The sequence below is a fragment of the Triturus cristatus genome, chromosome 3_1 (assembly GCF_964204655.1).
Source record: "Triturus cristatus chromosome 3_1, aTriCri1.1, whole genome shotgun sequence".
Classification (NCBI taxonomy): domain Eukaryota; kingdom Metazoa; phylum Chordata; class Amphibia; order Caudata; family Salamandridae; genus Triturus; species Triturus cristatus.
In genome coordinates, this window is record NC_140583.1 from 918868843 (window position 1) to 918894281 (window position 25439).

A 25439-nucleotide genomic window follows, 5' to 3' on the forward strand; every position below is an offset into this window, starting at 1 on the left:
ACAGGAAATGTCCCAGGTCTGAATCTAGGATCCAGTCCTGTGGTTAGAAAAGTAATCCAAAAAGTAATTAATTGCATTTAATTAGAAATTCCCATTGAGCTCAATGTTATAATTGTGTTTGAATTGTGTTGCCAATTGCAACAACTGTAACTACTGCATTCAAAAGTCTATTGTCTATTGAAAGTATTTAACTAGAGCATCTCATTCTGAGAAAGTATAATTTGATACCTACTTGTGGTTCTAAAACAAAACAATTATATATTTTTATATACAAACCGTTGGCCTAGAGTTCAGTTCTTGAGTGTGTGAGACCATTTGCTGACTGAGTGTGTACAACAAATGCTTTACACTGTCCTCTGATACTGCCTTACTGCTCGACAAGCTACCACTTTAGAGAGTAAGGTTATATCTAACTTTAGCCTCTGCCAAACCTTTGGGGACTGTGGACTCTGTACAACCTGTACCTATTTGGGGACAGTATATACAGAGCCACTTTCTTACAGTGTGAAAACACTCCAGGACATCAGCACCAGCCTCAGCAAGCTTTTTCCCTCTTTTGTTTGGGAGGAGGGGGCTTGGGGTGGGGTAGAGTTCAAAAGTGCATGGTAGGTACTTCTCGGCACAAGGCCCTGACCCCTCCTCACACTGTGAGATTGGTCTTCAAGTTGGCAGGTATGTCAGCAATGCCCGAGCTATTGGCAATGTCAATGTGAAAGTGTTTTAGACATGTTGTTTAGCAGTGCATCTGCTATTCCGCATGGCTGAGTCACTGAAATAAAGCATTATGATGCAGCCAGCGCAGTGCACGTCATAGCGCTTTTTAGGTCTCGGCTAGCGAAGGCTGCGCTTGCGCAGTCTCGCTCGCGAGATTTAATGACTTGGAGAAGAGGGGCTTGAACCCGCCCCTCTTCTCTCCTCTTCTCCATTGGCTGGCCTCTTAAATGCTGGCCAGCCATTGGAGAAGAGGTTTGTCTCGCAAAACAAGCCCCGTCCTTTTCGGATACGGGGCGTGTTTTTTGTCGATTTTTCTCTGGGCGTGTTGTAGAGAAAACCACGCCCCCGAATCCGAAAACGCCGCTGCCTTTCTCCGAGGCATTTCTGCTTTCACCTCGGAGAAAGGCAGTGGTGTGCTTGTTTTCTTCTGGGAGTAAGCCTCTCTGTATTCAGATGCTGCCTGTGTGCCTGTTTTCTGCCTCGCCGTGTGCTGGAATCCAGAGTTCGTCCCTCAGGCTCGCGTCCACATCCTTCCCCGTGCCTGAATGGGTGACGTAACCGGCGCTCATGTAAGGTGCTACTAATCTCCCCGTGCCGAGATGTGTAATGAAAAAACGGTGCTATGTGGCGCGCTCCAACTCCTTCCGGTCAAGTTCACGCTATATCATTGCTTTGGCCGTCGACTAGACTGCCGACTTTTGTGCTGGAGACCGGAGTTCGTCCCTCGGGGTAACGTCCACATCCTTCCCCATGCCTGAATGTGTAACGTGACCGGCGCTCATATAAAGCGCTACAAATCTCCCCGTGCCGAAATGTGTAAGGTAAATACGGTGCTATGTAAAGCGCTCCAATACCTTCCGGGCGAGTTCACGCTATATCATTACTTTGTCCGTCGGCTACACTGCCGACTTTTGTGCTGGAAGCCAGAGTTCGTCCCTCGGGGTAGCGTCCACATCCTTCCCCGTGCCTGAATGTGTAACGTGACCGGCGCTCATGTAAAGCGCTTCAAATCTCCCCGTGCCGAAATGTGTAAGGTAAATACGGTGCTATGTAAAGCGCTCCAATACCTTCCGGACGATTCGCGCTATATCATTACTTTGTCCGTCGGCTACACTGCCGACTTTTGTGCTGGAAGCCAGAGTTCGTCCCTCGGGGTCACCAACAAGCCCCGTCCTTTTCGGATTCGGGGGCGTGTTCTTTGTCGATTTTTCTCTGGGCGTGTTGTTCGAGAAAAACACGCCCCCGAATCCGAAAACGCCGCTGCCTTTCTCCGAGGCATTTCTGCTTTCACCTAGGAGAAAGGCAGTGGTGTGATTGTTTTCTTCTGGGAGTAAGACTCTCTGTATTCAGATGCTGCCTGTGTGCCTCTTTTCTGCCTCACCGTGTGCTGGAATCCAGAGTTCGTCCCTCGGGGTCACGTCCACATCCTTCCCCGTGCCTGAATGGGTGACGTAACCGGCGCTCATGTAAGGCGCTACTAATCTCCCCGTGCCGAGATGTGTAATGAAAAAACGGTGCTATGTGGCGCGCTCCAACACCTTCCGGTCGAGTTCACGCTATATCATTGCTTTGGCCGTCGACTAGACTGCCGACTTTTGTGCTGGAGACCGGAGTTCGTCCCTCGGGGTACCGTCCACATCCTTCCCTGTGCCTGAATGTGTAACGTGACCGGCGCTCATGTAAAGCGCTACAAATCTCCCCGTGCCGAAATGTGTAAGGTAAATACGGTGCTATGTAAAGCGCTCCAATACCTTCCGGGCGAGTTCACGCTATATCATTACTTTGTCCGTCGGCTACACTGCCGACTTTTGTGCTGGAAGCCAGAGTTCGTCCCTCGGGGTCGCGTCCACATCCTTCCCCGTGCTTGAATGTGTAACGTAGCCGGCACTCGTGAGGGGCGCTCCAAATCTCTCCGTGCCTGAATGTGTAATGTAAATACGGGGTTATGTAAAGCGCTCCAATAACCTCCGGGCGAGTTCGCGCCATATAAATATATAACTCTGCCAGCTGGTGCTTTCGTTCTACTGCTGCCTACATCGGGAGAATAAAGGGGGTTAAGAGTGCTGGTTAAGTGTTGTGTTGAGGGTCGTGTCCACATCCTTCCCCGAATGTGTAACGTAACCGGCACTCATGTAAGGCGCTCCAACTCTCCCCGTGCCTGAATGTGTAATGTAAATACGGGGCCATGTAAAGCGCTCCAATACCTTTCGGGCGAGTTCACGCTATATCATTACTTTGTCCGTCGGCTACACTGCCGTCTTTTGTGCTGGAAGCCAGAGTTCGTCCCTCGAGGTCGCGTCCACATCCTTCCCCGTGCTTGAATGTGTAACGTAGCCGGCACTCGTGCGGGGCGCTCCAAATCTCCCCGTGCCTGAATGTGTAATGTAAATACGGGGTTATGTAAAGCGCTCCAATAACTTCCGGGCGAGTTCACGCCATATAAATATATAACTCTGCCAGCTGGTGCTTTCGTTCTACTGGTGCCTACATCGGGAGAATAAAGGGGGTTAAGAGTGCTGGTTAAGTGTTGTGTTGAGGGTCGCGTCCACATCCTTCCCCGAATGTGTAACGTAACCGGCACTCGTGTAAGGTGCTCCAAATCTCCCCGTGCCTGAATGTGTAATGTAAATACGGGGCCATGTAAAGCGCTCCAATACCTTCCGGGCAAGTTCACGCTATATCATTACTTTGCCCGTCGGCTAGACTGCCGACTTTTGTGCTGGAAGCCAGAGTTCGTCCCTCTGGGTCACGTCCACATCCTTCCCCGTGCTTGAATGTGTAACGTAGCCGGCACTCATGCGGGGCGCTCCAAATCTCCCCGTGCCTGAATGTGTAATGTAAATACAGGGTTATGTAAAGCGCTCCAATAACTTCTGGGCGAGTTCGCGCCATATAAATATATAACTCTGCCAGCTGGTGCTTTCGTTCTACTGCTGCCTACATCGGGAGAATAAAGGGGGTTAAGAGTGCTGGTTAAGTGTTGTGTTGAGGGTCGCGTCCACATCCTTCCCCGAATATGTAACGTAACCGGCACTCATGTAAGGCGCTCCAAATCTCCCCGTGCCTGAATGTGTAATGTAAATACGGGGCCATGTAAAGCGCTCCAATACCTTCCGGGCAAGTTCACGCTATATCATTACTTTGCCCGTTGGCTAGACCTCCGACTTTTGTGCTGGAAGCCAGAGTTCGTCCCTCGGGGTCGCGTCCACATCCTTCCCCGTGCTTGAATGTGTAACGTAGCCGGCACTCGTGCGGGGCGCTCCAAATCTCCCCGTACCTGAATGTGTAATGTAAATACGGGGTTATGTAAAGCGCTCCAATAACTTCCGGGCGAGTTCGCGCCATATAAATATATAACTCTGCCAGCTGGTGCTTTTGTTCTACTGCTGCCTACATCGGGAGAATAAAGGGGGTTAAGAGTGCTGGTTAAGTGTTGTGTTGAAGATTTGTGGTGGGGGTTATGAGCAATGCCAATAGCTCTAACTTTAACAATGCCGAGACCATTGCATTGTTTGTGTTCAGAGGGGCACGACAATAAACTCAAATGGGGGGTCAAAGAGACTCGTAGGTTCAACATCCTGTGAATCAGGGCTTTTAGTAACTTTCAGCCATGCTGAACAGCAGACGTGCCGTTAGACAGGGGGGGAGGGGGGCTGAAAAAGATTTCGGGGAGGGGGGTGGGGGGCTAAGTCTTCCAGCCATAGGCAGAGTGGCTGTAAGAAGGGGTGAGAACACAACAAAAGCCTCATTAATGTGTAAATGGTCTTTTAAAGACCTGTGAAGTACTCGGTGCGGCTGCAATTAGACGGAGGCCAGCCCGCGAGGCTGTCTCAGCCGGGCTGACACACATGACAGGGGGGGCTGAAGCCCGGTGAGCCCAATGGGTGTTGCGCGCCTGCTGCTAGACAACATGGCTAAAACACATTCATATTGACAAGGCCAATAGCTCGGGCATTGCGAGACATATTGGTTTTTCCAATGCTTTTCTGTAAATGTTATTTATTTTTGTTCGTTTGCAAAGTGCTCTAATGGCTTTGTCTTTGGTCAACCTTCGTGCAGGAACGGTTTATGAATTGCAACACATTGCATATGCCACTGGAATTTGTTCCCTATGCAGTGTATTTAATCTGCGGCCAGCTAAGCTGCCACATTGTGATTCAACATGAACATCTGATAATTAACCGCAGTTCGTTTACGAAATCTGATCACCATGTCATTGCGTCCTGCCCTCCTCCAACCACTTATACCAGGAAACAGCTCGCGATTTCCTCCAGTGTGTGTGGCTGCACTTGCGGGAGCCCAGATATCCCCCTGGAGTCATTTTGTCACCACAGGACCAGACTCCGTACACGCAGTGCCTAATTTCTTTCTAAACGATCACGACCTAAGCAGTTGGGCGGGTCTCCTGAGACGTGCGACTCGTGATTTGCAGTGCAGGGCATCCTGTTTTTATTTCTAACCAATCGCCGTACAGCCTTCAAGCCCTTTCATTAGCACCGTTCACAAATTGTCAACAAGTAAACCAGCTTCTTATTTTAGCTAATTTAAGCCCATTACTTCCTATACTGATGTCGGCTACAGTATACTCTAAAGGAGAGGAATCCCGATTCTTAAAATCTTTCCTTCGGCGGTAACACGCCGTTTCCCTTCTGACTTTTTTCCACGAACACGCCCTGATTGATTAAACACGCCCCTTTTCAATCGCGCAGACCCGGAAGCAGAAGAAAACCCAGCAATAGAAAAAATACCTGGCTGAGTGTTTGTTTCTTGGCGTGTTCTCAGCGTGTTCTCAACTTGTTCCATCTAAAGAGGTGACCTGTTGGGTTCTCGCCGTTTCCTGTTTCCAATATTTTAGGGAGTTTAAAGGTGAGCACTGCATATTGTTGGCTGCCTTTTATATATGTCTGTATTTGAAATTAATCAGGGTGTTGCAAAATTCTAGAACTTTGTCACAATCCAAAAGGATGTTATAATATTCTCATTATCCTCCAAGGCCTTCCGATATGTTTCGTTATTAGTTACCACCTACGTTATGCTAGCGCCTAATAGGTGTATTGCCTGTTATTTGTATTACGTATTGTCTGGTTGATATGGGCTTATCCACTCTGTTAGAAGCACACTAGCAGTGCTGGAACTGGGGCAAAATGTTCTCGAACTTGCCGATTGGGTGAAGGGGCACGGAGTGTTGTAGCATCTTAACATAAATAAATCCGGACGAATAGTAACCCAAAGGATTACACTTTATTTATTATTAGCAACCTATCCACAGCATGACTGAAGCATCAGCTCCGATTACAAGAATGCCTTCAATATTTCGTCTAACCATACTTTTATCTGGAATATAGAATACAGAGCTCTGACCTAACACATTCTAAATAGAACAAAACTACACTTTACTTACATGATATAAATAGCCCGAATATTACAGAATTCCCCCTTTTTAGGTCTCGCCTTGCTATCGCGTAAGTGATCGCAAAGCGAAACTATAGAGAGCGGGTTTGAAAAGTGCTCCCAAAAAGCGGATTGCCGTGCTAGCACGCGCACAATCACGCGCATCGTGCCGTCATGGAATCCGCCTTTTGGGAGCTCTTCAAAGGGTCCGCTCCCCCGCCCCCAAGCGCGCGCCACGCTCCGCCGGGCTTGTTAAAAGTAGGGGCAAGCCGTGCCCTTCCCATCCCGCCCACTTCTACCACTGTGTCAGTGTAACAGTGTCCGGGTCAGCGGCGGCAGTGGTTGTGATTTTCAGGAGACTCGGGTTCATGTGGCATGCTTGACTTCTGCGGTCCCGTAGAAACCCAGCTCTGAGTCTGCAGAAACAGGGAACCAGACGAGTGCCAGACCCGACATGCTGCAGGAGAGCTTCCGTCGAAGCTTATGGCGGCCGGACGCGGCTCCCAAACAACCGCTGCACAGGACAGCTGAACGCGGCTCGACAGCGGCCGCACCACCAAGCAGACAAACAACACTAACATCCCAGCAATCTCTGTGCCGACAACGTTAGCACCTCGAAACTGAACCGAGGCATAACTAATCACTGTTACGCCCGATTTTCTATGAATGTATCGCTGTCGACGGTTCCTGTGCTTTAAAGGGCAGTGACGCGAACCTGAACTCAAACGTTCTAATGCGTAGTGTTACACCGCCATCTTTAGAAGGTAGGACATAGATGTCACGGAATAAGCGAATAACTCGAGTGCTTCTTTCGCCTTTCCAGTTAACCTGCAAGGAACGCCTTGTTGTCGTTTAGCCGCTCTGGTCTTCAGTGCTTTGGCGCTCCCCTAGTGCCATTGCCTCGCATATCACTGAGAAAAACGACATATGAAATCAGTAAACACGACGCCATAATTTATTTAAAACCCAAACGTTTCCCAAATTATCGAATCAAAAGTTGTCTAAATAAAACTCTTAAACACCCTGTTTTGCTCCACTCCTGCTCCAATCAGAAATGCTGTAAAAAGTATTCTAGCAACGTGGCGCTCATGGTCTCCTCTGATTTCCATTACCATTGACAGAAAAGTTACGCTCTAGTTTGAAATCGGAGCACAAGTGCAGCCCTTTCGGAAGTATAAGGAAAAGTGGTTATAGTATAACAAAAGCCTATTTGCTTGTGCGAAACATATAATTAATCAATCACGATTATGCCTAATAATTAAGATACATGATTAGGTATGTTAGATAGCATCTAAATGTCTTTAAACTAATGTAAAAAAACTATAGAACAGCAAATTAGTATTTACTAAATGCCTATTACTTCATAGCATTGGGTAATTAAGTAAAACAAACTGAAATATAGTGTGAATATATTTTATGTTTGCCTTTACAATATGGCCGCTAGATTTACAACTACAAAGACCGGCTGCATTTAAACTTGGCTATGATTACCTTGTGTGAGGTATAGTCACGTGACAGCGCTTGAATGCCCGATAAAGATGACCGCCAACGTTCTGTTAAAAGGGGGCAAGTGTCAGAATCTGACAGCATGGCTACAGCAGCATCAGTAAGTGACTTCCAAGACCGCGAGCTTGCAGCTTCTGGAGCGTAGTCGGAGAATAACACATTTGGCATACGTGCGTTCCGGCTGCAGGAAATCCTGTCACTGACCTTCACTGTGGTTGACCCATGTATTTGTGAATCACTGCTCGGGCTTTACCACTGGATCTTTAAAGACTGTTTGTAAGTGCTGACGGTTGCTGTGTTGTAATTGACCTGTGCTGCCCTCTATCGTACCCGTGGGCAAGGGGTCACCTGTTTGTTGAGTAATGCAGTGGCTGAAGTCTGTGCAGACCGTCGCTAATTCTACTAAAAAATCGAGAAGAGGGTCTGCCACCAAGTCTTTGCTCGGTTTGCCTAGACTGTTAATTTCTACCAGGAGGTGTTCCTTACCACAGAGTCTGTTAGTGGTATGAATAACATCTCCATGTTGCAAGAAACACGACTGACTGTCCTGTTTAGTTTTCATTAATAGGACATCATCTTTGCTACGTTATTCACTTTTTCTGTGATATGCAGACAGTTTCATTGCGTATTATAAGCAAGCACCCCTCGGAGGTATTCTACGTTGCTGTGATATGTACACACTTGATTAATTCTCTAAAATTAATTTTTACGTATGCTGTATACATTTCAGATAAGAGCATTTTTTTAAACACAGAAATATGTTAAAAAATGCACTTATCTGAAATGTATACAGCATACATAACACGCATTTGCAATGCAATAGGTCTCGCAGTTACACAAGTTAAAGCTATTGCCATTGTAAATGACAATGCCAATAGGCATTGTTATTTGCAATGTCAATAGCTCAAACTCGCGTAAATGCGAGACCTAATGCATTGCAAATGCTTGTTTAAATTGAACACAGTATTAATCATATTGAAACATATCCCTTGGATTTGACCCACTGATACACCTTGCATTTTACCCACCGATACATATGTTTTGCCTCTATACCTAGTGTTGCCCCTTAATTTTCATCTTGTCTTTCTCCTTTCACTTTATCCCTATCATTTCATGTTACGCCATATCATATATTTTATGGGTTTATCTAATTTACATATGTTGTTTTGCTCTCACTTGTCAACCACTACCTGGATTTTGCTTTGTTATCTAGACACTCGGGTCACGATAAACCCTCCAGGACTCTACCCATCTGAACTGTATAATTTGATTGGACCCTTGTGTTTTCTGATTGTCCTTTTCTCCCCGTTCATTTATTTATGAAAAAATTGCTCAATAAAATACTCCTGAAAATAAAAATATTGAAATACATCATACTTTCTTGGTTTTCTCACAATTCTTGATTGAGATGTTTTTTCTTCCATAGGAACTTGATGATCACCACGGTTATTCAATCATTGTTTGAAATGTGTTCTCTTGTGCTGACTTAAGGAAACAGCGTTCCCTTATATCTTCAAAATTGCCTTCCAAATTGGAACATTCCGCACTGATATTGTGTTCTCCCACTTCATAAGAGTCACAGTCCGTGTGTATGCCTGGACTTGATTCAACCACATCCAAATACCAGTAATTACCATAAGAAATGTTTCTTTCCTTCACTCCATCATTACCACTACCAGCCAACACAAGTTCTTCATTGTCTAACACAGCTGTGTTGTTCTTCACTTGTACTACCTTTCTTGGTTCACTAAATTTGCTCTCACCTTCAGCTACCTCCCTCACACTCAAACTCTTACCCATTGTCCAACACATACATTGACTTGTTTAGTACCATGTTTGAAATCATAATACACCTTATTCTTCATTTGAGATTTTTTGATATTCTTCTTCACTTCATTAACATCACACTCTACAATGCCACTTCTTCTCATCCACCATGGATTAACCTTAGAGAATGGAACTCTACCTCTCGTTGAAGAGAATTAACCTTTGCCTACTAATGCATGGCTTGTTACACTGTATGCCCATACCATTTTAAGCTCATTTCCCCATGAAATATTTGTTTTATTAGATGTTGTAATATTCCTTTGATAATTCTATTTACTCTCTCCACAACACCATTTGCGCTGGAGTGATAATGAGCTTTGAATTTCTGCGTAACACCTAATAGATATTCACTCAATTCCTTAGATTTGAGTTGCACACAATTGCCAGTGAGAATAGTTCCAGGAAACTCTTCTCTCAAAAACAATTTAAGAATTCAATATTATTTTACATATGATCTGTACAGGTCTGGCTGGATTCAAATAAAAGCCTCTAATTTGCTGTAGTCCAATGTCTTGTTTGTATTCTGACTCGGGAGAAAGCGTGAGGGGAACCTTAAAAAATATACCTGTTGAATCCGGCAGATTTGTCTGTTTTAATGTTGATCCTTTCTAGGTAAGTTATCGGAATTTGCATATGGAAAAATTGGAAAGAGTTTTATAAGAAGACTAATCCTCTACAAAAATAAACTCTCAAAGAAATCATTGAAACAGTTTTCCTGCAGTGGTTAAAAGTGTTTTTTTATTTAAGTTTTAGCCCGCACCACGCTTGCGCTGTGCTTCTGTAAACTACTGTATTCAATATAAATCTTTAAAAAAAAACAAAAAAAAACTTTTAATTGTTTTTCCAAACAGGCAAGAAAAGGGGTTGCGGTTACATGCCCCCCGACATGTAGTAAAATCACAGTGCAAATCAGGGTAAGCAGGGCATCTCTGAATATATAGGTTAATTAGCAGGGCACTGCACGCTGTTACCACGTTCGTTAGTTGCAAATTTACTAGTAATTTATTTTTTGGACGTGTGGGGAAACCAGTGCAAGATGCAATTAGCCATGGTTGGGTCGAGGTCCCTATCCGTTAGGTGTGCTGGTACTGATGTTATCTCCTCCCAGTAACTGTCTAAGGACGGGCAATCCCACATCATATGCTTTAAAATCCGCGCTGTCTGCTCTACATCTCGGGCAGGCTGGGAAGTACATATGTAATTTTGCTGGGGTGAGGTATGCTCTTTGTAAGATATGGAAATGTACCAGCTGAAACCTCGCGTTTCTCATGCTCTTCCAGGCTCTCTCTACTACTGCCTCCCATACCTTATCTGGGATGTCCTTCACTATATTCAGCTTCCATTTGTGTTTTAGGTCAATGAGGGGGAGTAAGGATTCCAGCGTCATGCGCCGATAGAGATATGTCACAGCTTTAAAAGCGCCTGCCGCTAGCACTACGTATTGGCAGCCCATGGATGTTGGAGGTTCCGAAAGCCCTTTACCCCAGTGCTTCCTGATAGCCGCAGTGAGGGCCATGTACTGCAGAAAATCACCCCCAGGTAGATCAAAGCGAGTTTGCAGGTCATTAAATGGGACCATGGCCCCTTCCTCAAACAGGTCTCCTATGCTGGACAGCCCCCGCTCCGCCCAGGCTTCCAGCCTCTGCCAAGTCCCACCATGGGGGAGGGCGCGTCACATTATCAACGGTATTTCCGATGCATAAGGGCGTATAATAGAAGCTCTACGCAAATATCTGTGCCAGCATTTTCGCACCGTGGCGCATTCAAGAGTGAGGGCCGCAGTGTTAACCGGGAGTCTCGCCATGGTGCGGGACACCTGCATCAGGGCTCCAAAATTTCCTCCATGCCCACCGTCGCCCCTGGTCCCATTCGCTACCCACTGTGTAAGCCATTGGAATTGCGCTGCTAGATAGTAGGTTTCATAGTCTCGGATCGCTAAGCCGCCCTCCACCCTTGGCCGCATGAGTGTGCTAAGCGCAGCCCTACGTCTACCCTTACCCCAGAGAAAGGCCGTGACCATGGAGCGAAGCTGCTTGAAGTACGCCGCCGGGATCCAGACTGGCAGGGTCCCAAAGTAATACAAGAGGGTTATCATTTTAAGAAGGGCCACTCGGCCATCGACTGATAATGGCAGAGAACCCCAAAATTCGAAGTTGGCTTTTGCCCCTCTGATGGCCTTCCTGATATTGCCCTCAATAAATATGGGTGCCCAGGTAGGGGAGACATCTGTCTTCCTAGGCGACTCCTGCCGTGTGTTGTGGGCCCACTCTATCTCCGCGCGCTGGGAACAGACAGGTTTTTGACCAGTTTACTTTCAGACTTCGCCCCCAAGAGTTCTGCTCCCGAGTCCGCTAGAAACAGTAAAAGGTCATCCGCATAGACTGCAATATGATGAACCTGGCCATTTATATCAAGCCCCCGGTATGCCCGCCCCATTCTGGCATGCGCCGCTAAGGGCTCCATCGCCAATGCAAATAGTAATGGGGAGAGGGGACAACACTGGCGCGTGCCCCGTCCCACCTTGCAAGCATCAGAGACCAGGCCCCCTGTTCTAATTCGGGCGGAGGAGTCAGCATAGAGGAGAGCAGTCCAGCCCACAAATCCAAGCCCCAGCCCCATTTTCCGCATTACATGAAAAAGGAAAGCCCATTCAAGACTGTCGAAGGCTTTTTCTATTTTCACCTGAGAATATTGTTGCAGTATCTGCACAGTAAGTGTTCGCATCCAGTACGCGCATCAGCCTTTGAATATTAACCGCTGTGTTTCTACTGGGGATGAACCCAGATTGGTCTACATGTATGACGGTGGTCATGTAAAGAAGCAGACAGGAGGCCAAGATTTTACTTATAATTTTCTAATCGAGATTGAGCATGGACAAGGGGTGGTACGCAGTTTTGTCCTACGCCGGCTTACCCGGCTTTAGTAGGGGAATGATGATCGCTTCTCTGGTGGAGGTCGGAAGTTTGCCAAGCCTCTTGGCATCATTATACAATTGCACGACCTTGGGAGCTAAGAGGTCAATGTATGCAAGGTAAAATTCCATTGCTAGGCCATCTGTACCTGGCGTTTTATTACGGGCCAGGCTCTTGATGGCTGCCCGCATCCTCTGACTTCAACCTCGCTACCTAATAAGGTTGCTGTTTCCTCGTGTAGTTTGGGTAGCTCAATCTCTTGCACGAACCCCAGCAACTCCTCCTCCGTTGGAGATAGTTGACTGCGATAGAGCTCAGTAGAATAGTCTAAGAATAGGGCATTGATCCCCTGCTGGTCTTATCGGGTCACCTCATTTTGGTCTCTGAGCTCCAATATGACTGACCCTCGCCAAGCCGGGTTGGCCAACCATGCCAGAAGGGCCCCAGATTTATCTCTCCGAGGGGGCTCGAGTCATGTATTGTTTGTAATCAAAACGGCGCAGCTGTTCTACCTGCGCAGCAACCGCTTCCCTAGCCTCCATCAGTTACTGTTGTTTAGCCAGGTTTTCGGGTCTATCTTTTTCCAGTGCGCGCAATCGCTCATTATCCCTTTTAATATCTTGGAGGAGAACTTTCCTTACCCCCCCAACCACCTCATAGAGGCACCTCCCCTAAGGACCGTTTTCAAGGCATCCCATTCCACAAGGGAGGATGTGGCTGTACCGTCATTATCCTGGAATTAGTTAGTGATAGCTGTGCCGATTGTGGCTCGAAAAGCCAGATCATCCAGGGTCTCCGGGCGCAGGCGCCATGTGGGAATTTTAGGCCTCGCACGTGACTATTGTAAGTGTATCAGGACAGGGTTGATGTCTGATAATGTAATGGTAAAGTATTCGCTGCAACTAACCTCCTCATGATTGTCAGGTGACCACAGAATAGCATCTAGTCTGACATGCAGTTCATGGAGGGTGGAGAAGAAGGAGTAATCACGGGTCAATGGATGTTGCGTCCTCCATGTGTCAATTAAACCCCATTTCTGTTGCCAGTGACGCTGTGAATCAGCCAGTTTGTATGCAGGTGCATTGGGGGAGGGGTGGGATCGGTCAAGGCCGATAACAGTGGTACAGTTAAAGTCGCCCCCTAACAGCATCGGCCCCGTGAGGACGGTCACCAGTTTCCCTGTCAGAATCGAGAAGAAGGCCGGATGGTCTGAGTTGGGTGCATAGATGCTACCAAGTGTAAGGTCCTTTTCTCCCGGACACCACCACATATCTGTCTTCCGGGTCTATTAGTTGTGTTGTGCACTGGAATGGAACTCCCGCCCTAATCCATATCAATGCCCCCCTCGCATATGCGGAGTATGAGGTGTAATAAGCCTGGCCCCTCCATCCGCGTTGTAACGCCGTTCCTTCTTGTGCTAACATGTGGATTTCCTGGAGGAATGCGTTCTAAATGCCTCTTCAGATCAAATAGGAATGGATTTTATGACGCCGGACCATAGAATGCATGCCCCTCCCATTCCACGAAAGACAAGTCAAGCCTAATGGGGATCTCATCGGTGTGGCCTATGGGTGCAACCTTTAAAAAACTTCCTCCCCATGACACACATTGGACCCCTTAAAAAAAAAACAACTACAGAAACAACCCCAACTCCCCCTCCCCAGGACAGACATTCAACAAAGAGTCTCTGTCCAAACCATAGTAAAACAAACCATCGTTCAAAAGTAGCTGTGGGGGTGGTCACTCGACAAGTGCCGCGATAAGTACCCCATGTCGCCGCCTCCCCGTAATTGTGTCAGCTCACAAATCCCCGTCGTTAGTTGAAAGTTCCTCAGAATACACTGCAGGTAAAGCAGAGCTCCCTCAACTTGGTGTCAGTAGCACATGATGGTGCGCCTCACAAAGCCTCTATCTTGATTGCCATTCCAAGAACATCAGATGAGATCATCAGCTGTTTGCGGTGTAATCTTTGACATAGCTGCTCTGAGGCTGTCATTGTCGCTGCGGTCGGGCGAGGACTCCGACCTACTAGTGTGGCGACCACTTCCCCCTTAGAGAAGAACCAGGGCTTTTTTGACTGTGTGACATCACCTCCTGAAGTGCCTTGCGACGTTCTAGGCTGAGCTCTCGAGACGAGAGAGTCTTGGTCTTAGCCCCCAGGGCACGAGGGCTATGCTGCGGGTTCCCAGATGCTGGAGTATGGCGACCTCCCGGGTTCTGTGGGTCGATCCAGTCCCAAGCATCTTGTGGCGTGTCAAAGAAACAAGTACCTGTTGGGTCCGCCACTCTGAGCCGGGCGGGAAATAGCATGGCATATGGCAAGTCCAAGCTGTGTAGTTTGGCTTTGACAGCAGCAAAGGTGGCTCTATTGTGCTGCACTTCCCTCGTGAAGTCTGGAAAAATCATGATGGTGCTATTATCGACACGCAGGTCCTTCTTTTGGCGGGCACTCTGCAAAATGTGATCCCGGTCTCGCAAGTGTAGGAGTCTGGCCACAACAGGATGGGGAGGAGCCCCTGGCTTCAGCCGTTTAGCTGGAACTCTGTGCGCCCGTTCCAGGGCGTAAAAAAGCGATAGACCCATTAGAGTCACTTCATCCCTAACCCAGTCTTCTAAGTATCGGACCATGTTTGTTCCTTCCGATATTCCGACGACACAGATGTTATTGCGGCGCGACATCCCTTTGCTATTTTCAGCCCCCATTTCCGGAGTTTTCACCTTAGATTCCAAGACAGTGAGGGAGTGGCTCATTTCCGGAACAGTGTCTGGCAGGCCATTCAACTCTTTCATTACTGGACACTCTGTCCTTGAGTTTACGATGTTCATCTATGAGCAGGTTGAGGTCCGTCCCGATAGCATCAATTTTGCTCTCCAACGCCTCTCTGGAGGCTGTTATGGCCTGCATGATATCAGCCAGTGTGGGCTTCCGAGAGGATGGGGTTCCCGCTGTTGCAGGCAAATCATCTTACTCCTCGGAGTGAGTTCCTGGTGTATTGATGTTGAGGACAGCAAACCCTGATTCCTCTGTGTTCTCCCCATTTCTCGGTCGTGATGTATCGACTTGATGCCGACTTGAGTCCTGTGCTCCCTGCGGTCAGCTCAGTGGGATTCCACTAGTTCCTCCGGGCCACCTCAGCCACCACTCGTCTCCCCGCTCCGCGATCAAGATACCGCCACTGTCCCGGGCTGGTTCACCCACCGCAGGAGTCGTGGACGGAGCAGTCCCACCTTTATAGGAACCCCCTTCTTAGAGGCCCGGGCGCCTTGGAAGCAGTACTCCCAGCAGCCGCCTCCTATTGGTTTATGGTAAGGATAGGCCACTCACTGGGTTGTGGGCAGCCGGTGCCCAGATGCACTCCCCTCGCCAAAGGTGATCTCACAGTGCTCTGTTACTGGCTGTAGGGCAGTCCATGTTCTCGCCGCACGGTTTTCGGTTGACCCCCATGTTTTCGGTGGTCTTCCACCACAGTGCAGCGGCTGCATCTGGTGCAGATTGGGGTGTACAAATTCTCCCTACTTCCACGGATAGAGTAAATTCACAGATACACGCACATACACTCATCATACGCTTGGGCCCATTTCACTAACATACACTCAGATTACTCTATCAGCACTGAACCTGTGGAAAGAAAACCTTCTAAACACCCTGCATCTACACTACGGTCGATAAGACCTAATTGACACTGTCTTGAGTCATGATTTAACCAATAATAATCAACAATAATCAAAATAGAGTACTCAATAATTGACAAGAAATAACCACCAACACAGTATTTCAAATTATGGTAATTTATCTAAAATGAGTTCAAAGGAAATCAATTCAAAAGCAAAATCATTATTCTCATAATTACCTATTCTAGCTAAATGTCATAAATGGGTCAGGACAGGTCTCTCAGTAGAAATCTCCCAAGTCACCGTCCTCACAGCATCGATCTTCACCAACGCAAGTTCGGAAAGAAGTGGCCTCAGAATCCAAAATGCAATGACCACAGACCCTCTCTAGTCTAGAATATTTATAATAAATTTAACAAAAGAAGGCAACATAAAATGTTTTAGATATCCGCTGAACCGCTGAGCAGAGCGAGCAGGAAAGGATGTAGCATCGCTACATTTGGAAAAATCTCCGCTCAGAAAAATCACAAAAATAAAAAGACGGAAGACGGAACTAAAACTTGCAAATGTTTCTTTTTCATGTTCATATTTCCTCGGAACCAGCATGGTGATCACAAAGTTCATTGTGGCTCCTTTGTCTTCCAAGGACACTTGGATGTCCGCCCAGAGCTGCTGTCCTCACGGAAAACTTTTTAACCAGGCGAAGACTGTGGTCAGATGACTCTCGACCATGTTCAGCAAGGCCTTCTCATCACAAATCGACTACTCAAATACAGGCTTTAAACGGCAGCCATCTTTCACTAGGCCAAATGTACCATCTTAATTAAAAGAGACAAAAACAACGTTACCACAGCATAGTGATTAAACAGTGTTAACCCCACTAATACCCTTATGTGTGTGTAATTATCTAGCCTTTGCAACACAAGAAAAGCATTAGTACACGACATTTTAAAAGCGTTTTTGTGCTTTAAAATAAACAGCACTCAGCAACATTTATTTAATTAAACCCGCACATTATTTTTTAGCAACAGTAATGCAACCCCACGTATAGTTTTCTCTTATTAGTGCGTATTGATTAATCAGAACATTTACACAAAACAAATAATTAGTAGTTATAAATTAATAATTTTAATTTCTTTCGACAATAGACAAACCAGAGCTTAAAAACCCAATAGATTTTCAACAGAAAATTCTGCTCCAGCAATCCCCCCTTTGGTGATATTATCACCAAATAAACAACCCCAAAACATTTTTTTTGTAAATTTAGTCCCCATTTTAGGAGAAATTGGAAATGTCTTTTTCTCTTAACACAACACAACACTACACACCAGACTCCCTTTCATCACCCCTCTTTGTTTCCAAATAAACACTCTCCCTCAACTCTTCTAATTCTATTTCTTGTGGATCTCTTTTTCTTTTATTTCTCTTTTCAATATTTCTTTTAATTAATTCCTTTTTCCCTCCCCTGTTTTTACAACACAAACACACCAATCTTAGTATCAATAAAGCAACAACTATACAAGTCAAAGGAAACAATATCTTACCTATAATAGTACTACCTATTTTTGCAATAAAACTCTTAACAGCAACTATTTTATTAGCTATTTTAGTCCAAATACTCTCAGCTTCCAGTGGTACTAATTCTTCATGCAAATCAGTAATATTTTTTATATAGACCTTCAGGTCTTTGCTTTCGTCTGGAATGTAAGTGCAACAATGTTGAACTTTCAGCATTCCACAGACCCCACCCTCCTTGGCTAATAGAATATCAAGGGCAAGTCGATTTTGCATAGACATGGCACGTACGGCAATCAATTCCGTATTCACCAAAACAAACCCTCCAGCGGTATTTGTCGATAAGCGATCCACCACTGTTGACAGTTTCCGAATTCCATATGCATTCAAAGAAATTCCCACTGCTGGAATTAAAGCTCCAAAAATGTCACCCACTATTTCTGACCAAGTTTCTCTCTTAAAACGTGTTAATAAATTAATATGTTCTACATCTTCTATTCTATCTATATAAAAATCTTTGGAAAGACCAGGCCCACATAACACGTGCCATACCAATGGTCAGGCAACTTGTAATACGCCTTGTTCCCACAAACATAATACACTCCTGGGAAAACTGGATCCTCTCCTCCTCTAAAACCCCATCCTGTTGCAATGAAGTATGTATCATGACACTCACTAGTCCCAACAAAATATGTATCATATTGGGATTTCCTTCTTGTAATGCACAGCTTACCCTTCTGTGGTGCATCTAAAGCTAAAGTTGGACTAGCTCCATTTCTCAATTCTTTTCCCATCTCAATGTCCCAAATTGTCTCACTCACTTTGAGCATGCATGAAAAGGCAGGGAAATACAATCTCCTTTCCTCCACCATGTTTAGGAAAGCCTTCTCCTCTTCTTTCAAACTGCAAGTTAAATTATTCTTAAAAATGTAATCTAATGTTAATTCTTCTTTTTCAATGAAAATCTCACCAAAAATGTTAGCTTCTTTAGCTGGATTCAGTTTTTTATTCATAGGCAATTGCCCAAAAATATTATCTTTGTTAGACATCTCATAATCTATTTTCCCTAGCAAATAAAAAACACTACTCAACACACTACATGAAATTCCATACGTAGCTGGTAAATGGTGATAAGTAACACCCTCTGAAACGGATGCAGGTAATTGCATACAAACGTAACAATCCCTCACTTCCATTGTCTTCACATATTCATATAACAATTTCGAAAAAACATTGCTAGAAAAATCATTAATTGACCTATCTTTATGTATGTAAGTATTACTAATTCTAGTTGGAACTACTTTTTGTGAATTCTTCTCTACATTAGTCTCATTCTCAGTATACATCTCAAATGTACCTATTGTAACCCTAAAAGTAACTAATAAAGCTAAAACACCCCATAGTAGCATTAATAATCCAGTACAGCAACAGCACATTCTACACCATCTTTTCAAGAAGGCACATTTACTTTGGTTATTCTCTATATTAGCCATTTTACTACTTTGACCGTGTCTTTTGACTTAGCCTCTTCTACTCCACTACTGCTATTCTTTATTTCTGGATCACTTCAGACAACTGAATTTCTGACTTTCTCCTTTTCACTTTTCTCCAAGTGATTTCTTCAGTTCACTCAATTTGGATATTCATCACTTTTCACTCCTTCTTCAGCAACATCGAATTGTATCAGATCTTCAACAACATCCTGTGCATCCGACTCTTCTCCAATGTCAGTCAGGATAACTTTTAAGATTCCAACAGACTTTTCCTCTTCCTCAACCACTTTTCTCAAGATCCCCTCCGGATTGTCTCGTTTCACTGTTTCTTCTTCTTCTCCTTCAGACAGTGCCACATAAGACCATTCCGGTGATCTGTACTTTTGGTTGGGTCTTCTAATTCTCTTTATTTCCTCGGGTTCTTTTGACTCCTTTTGCTCCTTTCTTTTCACTTCATTTTGACTCGACACCTCATTCACTTGTTCAGCTTTCGATGTATTTGCTCTTATCAGTCTGTATCTCAGCCTCTTCACTCTGTTGTTAGGCCAAAAATCTCCTCTTACAACCTTTTTCGGTCTTGTTTCTGTATTATTTCTTTCTCCAATCCAAGTTCTCTTTCTCAGAACTCGACCTTCTGATTTCTCATTCTCACTTTCATCCGATTCTGTTTCAAATGCCTCTTGTTCTTCAGCAGTTTTCTTTCGCTCCACAGTCTTTTTCACCACTGTTTGAGACTTCCCTACTTCTCTCCCTCCTCGAGTCTCCGACACGCAATCTTCTTGCTGTCTACTTGTCCCTTCACCTAGCTTATCAGGAATGTTCCCTACACCTCCTCGGGGGTCTTCCGCAATCTGTCCCTCTCTATCTTCTTCTGACCCTACTTCTTCAAGTGTAATCTCAAGTGGTTCTTCAATCTCCCCATCTGATTCAGGAGTAGTCTCTGTGGAATTACTCTTTTCTCTTCTTTTTCCTCCACTGCTTTTTGGAACTTCAGGCTCTCTTTCAGAATCTGATCTCCCTTCTGAGATTCTCAATGGTTCTCTCTCTGATCTTTGATTTTTTCTCACTGGTTCTTGGTCTTCATCATCACTGGAATCTGACTCTTCAAAATACTCTTTGCCAGTCCCATCCTTTGGGTTTGGAACTCTCAGAGTATGACTTGCATGTACCCAATTTTTCACACCAGCACACTTCACTGCAGTTGTCGTAGTCAGAATAACTTGTCTTGGCCTTCCCCACCTTGGAACCAAGCAATTTCTTCTTCTGTGTACTTTAATCCTCACCCAGTCCCCTGGACTCAGATCATGAGCTTGCTTCTTCTCAAGTGTGGTAGCTTCTTCTCCAACCTGGTGAAACACAGAATGAACTGCGTCAGCCAGGCCTTTACAGTAATCCAAAATCATGTCATCAGTTATTGTCATCAACTTATTGACAGGTACAAATGCATGACGCATTGCACGTCCCATCAAAATCTCGTGCGGACTCAAACCAGTAGTTCTATCTGGAGTAGATCTAATAGTCATTAGCACTAGAGGCAAGACATCAGGCCATTTCATTCCAGTGGCTAAACACATCTTACCAATCCTGTTCTTGATTGTGCCATTTATCTGTTCAACCACGCCAGAAGCCTCTGGCCTGTATGCACAATGTAGCTTCTGCTGTATGCTTAATGCTTCACAAATCAAACTCATGAGCTCATTATAGAAGTGTCCACCTCTATCAGACTCAATCGTTACTGGAAACCCGTACCTAGGAATCAACTCTCTTAAAAGTAACTTTGCCACTGTTATTCCATCATTTCTCCTAGTCGGATAGGCCTCCACCCATCTTGAGAACAAACAGACTACCACTAGAACATACCTCAGTCTGTTCACTTGGGGCATTTCAATGAAATCTATCTGCATTCTCGTGAAAGGACCACCTTCTCTGCCTATCGTTCCCAGACTCACCACTGTCTTTTTCCCAGTGTTAAATTGCTGGCAAATCAAACATCTCTGACAGATGCTCTCTGCAATTGTCCTGAACTTTGCATTGTACCAAGTCTGTTTAAAAGACCTGATCATCGCATCCCTTCCCAAATGTCCCTGGCCATGATACATCCTTGCCATTGTCGACAGCATAGAGTTAGGCATGACTGGTCTGCCATCTCTATAGACCCAAACATGGTCTGTTTCTCTTGGGGCACAACCTGCCTTGATCCAGTCTTTCTTTTCTTCCTTTCCTGCCTCATCCTGCAACTGTTTCACTTCATCCCACGTTTCTAGGACATTAGTAAACATCACAGAACAAAAAGACATTTCCCCTTCTCGTTCCCTATTAATTGAGTGATTGTTCTTAGCACAATATTGTGCAATGTCGTTGGCAAATCTGTTTCCAACTGTCACAAAATCATCTCCTTGTCCATGAGCAGCACATTTCACAACTGCTAATTCTTTAGGCAGCTGTATCGCCTCAAGCAATTTCCCAATCACTTCAGCATTCTTTATTGGAGTCCCACTCGACGTCAAGAAACCTCTCTGTAGCCAAAGTTGGCCAAAATCATGCACAACTCCAAATCCATACTGACTATCAGTCATCACAGTCACTCTCAGATCTTTCCCAATTTCACAAGCTTTCGTCAATGCCACCAATTCTGCAACTTGTGCAGATTTCACTCCTTTCAATGGTGATGCTTCCATCACTTCTGAAACCTTGCACACTGCATATGCTGCACTCAGCACACCCTCATCATTCCTCAGACATGATCCATCTACAAACAGCACATGATCACTCTCAAGCAAGGGAAGATCCCTTATGTCTGGTCTCGGTTTTGTACAGTAATCCAGCACATCCAAACAATTGTGATCATCTTCTGTCTTCACACCCACATTTTCAATATCCGGCAACAATGTCGCTGGATTCACATTCACACATCTCTCCAGAGTCACATTTGATGCTCCCAGAATGACTTTCTCATATTTAGTCAGCCGACTATGTGACATGTACTGAGTTCTGCTTCTTGTCAAAAGAATTGCCACATTATGAGGTACGAATACCCTTACAGGATATCCCATTATGATTCCCTCACTCTGTTCCAGACTTCTACATGTTGCAGCCACAGATTTCAGACAACCTGGTAAACCCACAGCTACAGGGTCAAGTGTCGATGAGAAGTACGCAATAGGCCTTCTCAGTAATCCATGCTTCTGGATTAACACTGAAAGTGCACATCCATTTCTCTCACTGCAGTACAACTCAAACTCTTTCTCATAGTCTGGCATACCCAAAGCAGGGGCTTCACACATTCTGCTCTTCAGCTCCTCAAATGCTGCCATTTGTTCTCCATCTAGTTCCAATGGATCTGTCATCTCATTTTTTGTCAGCTTAATCAGTGGCTTTGCTATCAGGGAGAAATTAATTATCCACTGGCGACAATAACCCACCATTCCCAGGAACATTCTCACTTCCCTCTGGGTCTTTGGGGCTTTCATTTCTCTGATAATTCTGATCCTGTCATCAGTCACTTTTCTTAGACCTTTTTCAATATTGTGTCCAAGATAATGCACCTCTTTCTTGCAAAATTGCAATTTAGCTGGAGATACCTTTAACCCTCCATCTGCCAGATGATTCAGTAAAGCTATGGTATCTACTTCACAAGCTTCACGTGTCTTTGATGCCACAAGTAGGTCATCAATATACTGCACTAGTACTGAGTTTTCAGGCATAATCAAGCTCTCCAATGATTTTTTCAATAACTGATTGAATATCGAAGGACTCTCCGTATACCCCTGTGGGATACGACACCATGCTAAAATACGCTGGCCAAACCTAAATGCAAAAATCGGCTGGCTGTCATGATGCAATGGAATTGCAAAGAAAGCATGACACAAATCAATCACTGTGTACCACTCAGCATCATGTGGAATCTGATACAAAATCACTAACGGATTTGGCACAATGGGACAACATGCCACCACAATTTTGTTAATTTTTCTCAAATCCTGTACAATCCTGAACTTCCCAAATTGCGAAGTGGGTCGCACACAGCTCTCCAATGATTTTTTCAATAACTGATTGAATATCGAAGGACTCTCCGTATACCCCTGTGGGATACGACACCATGCTAAAATACGCTGGCCAAACCTAAATGCAAAAATCGGCTGGCTGTCATGATGCAATGGAATTGCAAAGAAAGCATGACACAAATCAATCACTGTGTACCACTCAGCATCATGTGGAATCTGATACAAAATCACTAACGGATTTGGCACAATGGGACAACATGCCACCACAATTTTGTTAATTTTTCTCAAATCCTGTACAATCCTGAACTTCCCAAATTGCGAAGTGGGTCGCACACCGCTCGTCATACTAGCAAATAGCCCCATAGGATTCTGGAGAATGTAGTGACAGCGGCGGATACACCTAAGCCACGAGTAAAAAGTTTAAAATGCCATCCCTGGACACGTGTTTCGAGGTAATTGCCTCTCGTCAGCAGGGAGCAGGTACGTATGCGGGGTGCTGTAGACTGCCAAAAATTATCAGGTATAGTACCTCTCACGGCGCGCGGGTGCGGGATCCGGGCTCGTCAACCCATAGCTCAGGGAGCTTTAAATACAAAATGCGAAGTGGGTCGCACACCGCTCGTCATACTAGCAAATAGCCCCATAGGATTCTGGAGAATGTAGTGACAGCGGCGGGTACACCTAAGCCACGAGTAAAAAGTTTAAAATGCCATCCCTGGACACGTGTTTCGAGGTAATTGCCTCTCGTCAGCAGGGAGCAGGTACATATGCGGGGTGCTGTAGACTGCCAAAAATTATCAGGTATAGTACCTCTCACGGCGCGCGGGTGCGGGATCCGGGCTCGTCAACCCATAGCTCAGGGAGCTTTAAATACAAAATGCGAAGTGGGTCGCACACCGCTCGTCATACTAGCAAATAGCCCCATAGGATTCTGGAGAATGTAGTGACAGCGGCGGGTACACCTAAGCCACGAGTAAAAAGTTTAAAATGCCATCCCTGGACACGTGTTTCGAGGTAATTGCCTCCCGTCAGCAGGGAGCAGGTACGTATGCGGGGTGCTGTAGACTGCCAAAAATTATCAGGTATAGTACCTCTCACGGCGCGCGGGATCCGGGCTCGTCAACCCATAGCTCAGGGAGCTTTAAATACAAAATGCGAAGTGGGTCGCACACCGCTCGTCATACTAGCAAATAGCCCCATAGGATTCTGGAGAATGTAGTGACAGCGGCGGGTACACCTAAGCCACGAGTAAAAAGTTTAAAATGCCATCCCTGGACACGTGTTTCGAGGTAATTGCCTCTCGTCAGCAGGGAGCAGGTACGTATGCGGGGTGCTGTAGACTGCCAAAAATTATCAGGTATAGTACCTCTCACGGCGCGCGGGTGTGGGATCCGGGCTCGTCAACCCATAGCTCAGGGAGCTTTAAATACAAAATGCGAAGTGGGTCGCACACCGCTCGTCATACTAGCAAATAGCCCCATAGGATTCTGGAGAATGTAGTGACAGCGGCGGGTACACCTAAGCCACGAGTAAAAAGTTTAAAATGCCATCCCTGGACACGTGTTTCGAGGTAATAGCCTCTCGTCAGCAGGGAGCAGGTACGTATGCGGGGTGCTGTAGACTGCCAAAAATTATCAGGTATAGTACCTCTCACGGCGCGCGGGTGCGGGATCCGGGCTCGTCAACCCATAGCTCAGGGAGCTTTAAATACAAAATGCGAAGTGGGTCGCACACCGCTCGTCATACTAGCAAATAGCCCCATAGGATTCTGGAGAATGTAGTGACAGCGGCGGGTACACCTAAGCCACGAGTAAAAAGTTTAAAATGCCATCCCTGGACACGTGTTTCGAGGTAATTGCCTCTCGTCAGCAGGGAGCAGGTACGTATGCGGGGTGCTGTAGACTGCCAAAAATTATCAGGTATAGTACCTCTCACGGCGCGGGATCCGGGCTCGTCAACCCATAGCTCAGGGAGCTTTAAATACAAAATGCGAAGTGGGTCGCACACCGCTCGTCATACTAGCAAATAGCCCCATAGGATTCTGGAGAATGTAGTGACAGCGGCGGGTACATCTAAGCCACGAGTAAAAAGTTTAAAATGCCATCCCTGGACACGTGTTTTGAGGTAATTGCCTCTCGTCAGCAGGGAGCAGGTACGTATGCATGACACAAATCAATCACTGTGTACCACTCAGCATCGTGTGGAATCTGATACAAAATCACTGACTGATTTGGCACAATGGGACAACATGCCACCACAATTTTGTTAATTTTTCTCAAATCCTGTACAATCCTGAACTTCCCATTAGGTTTCTTTAGCCCCATTATCGGTGAGTTACACGGGCTACTCAGTAGTTCTCTCAAAACTCCTTGCTGAATCATTTTCTCAATTATAGGAGTTATTCCTTCAATTATTTCTGGTGTCATTTTGTACTGAGGAATGTTAGGATAAGTAATTCCTTCTTT

General features: G+C 45.5%; 1 protein-coding gene across 2 annotated transcripts in view; it reads left to right on the forward strand.

Moving 5' to 3' along the window:
* Window positions 1-5413: 5413 nt before the first annotated feature.
* The window catches only part of WDSUB1 (WD repeat, sterile alpha motif and U-box domain containing 1), a 445966-nt gene continuing 425940 nt past the window's right edge, over window positions 5414-25439 (forward strand). Inside the window, exon 1 of one of the 2 annotated variants that reach the window (XM_085645497.1) lies at window positions 5414-5580. The gene's annotated coding sequence lies outside the window, so the exon portion shown is untranslated. The remainder of the gene's footprint in view (window positions 5581-25439) is intronic. The other variant, XM_085645498.1, reaches the window with a different exon arrangement.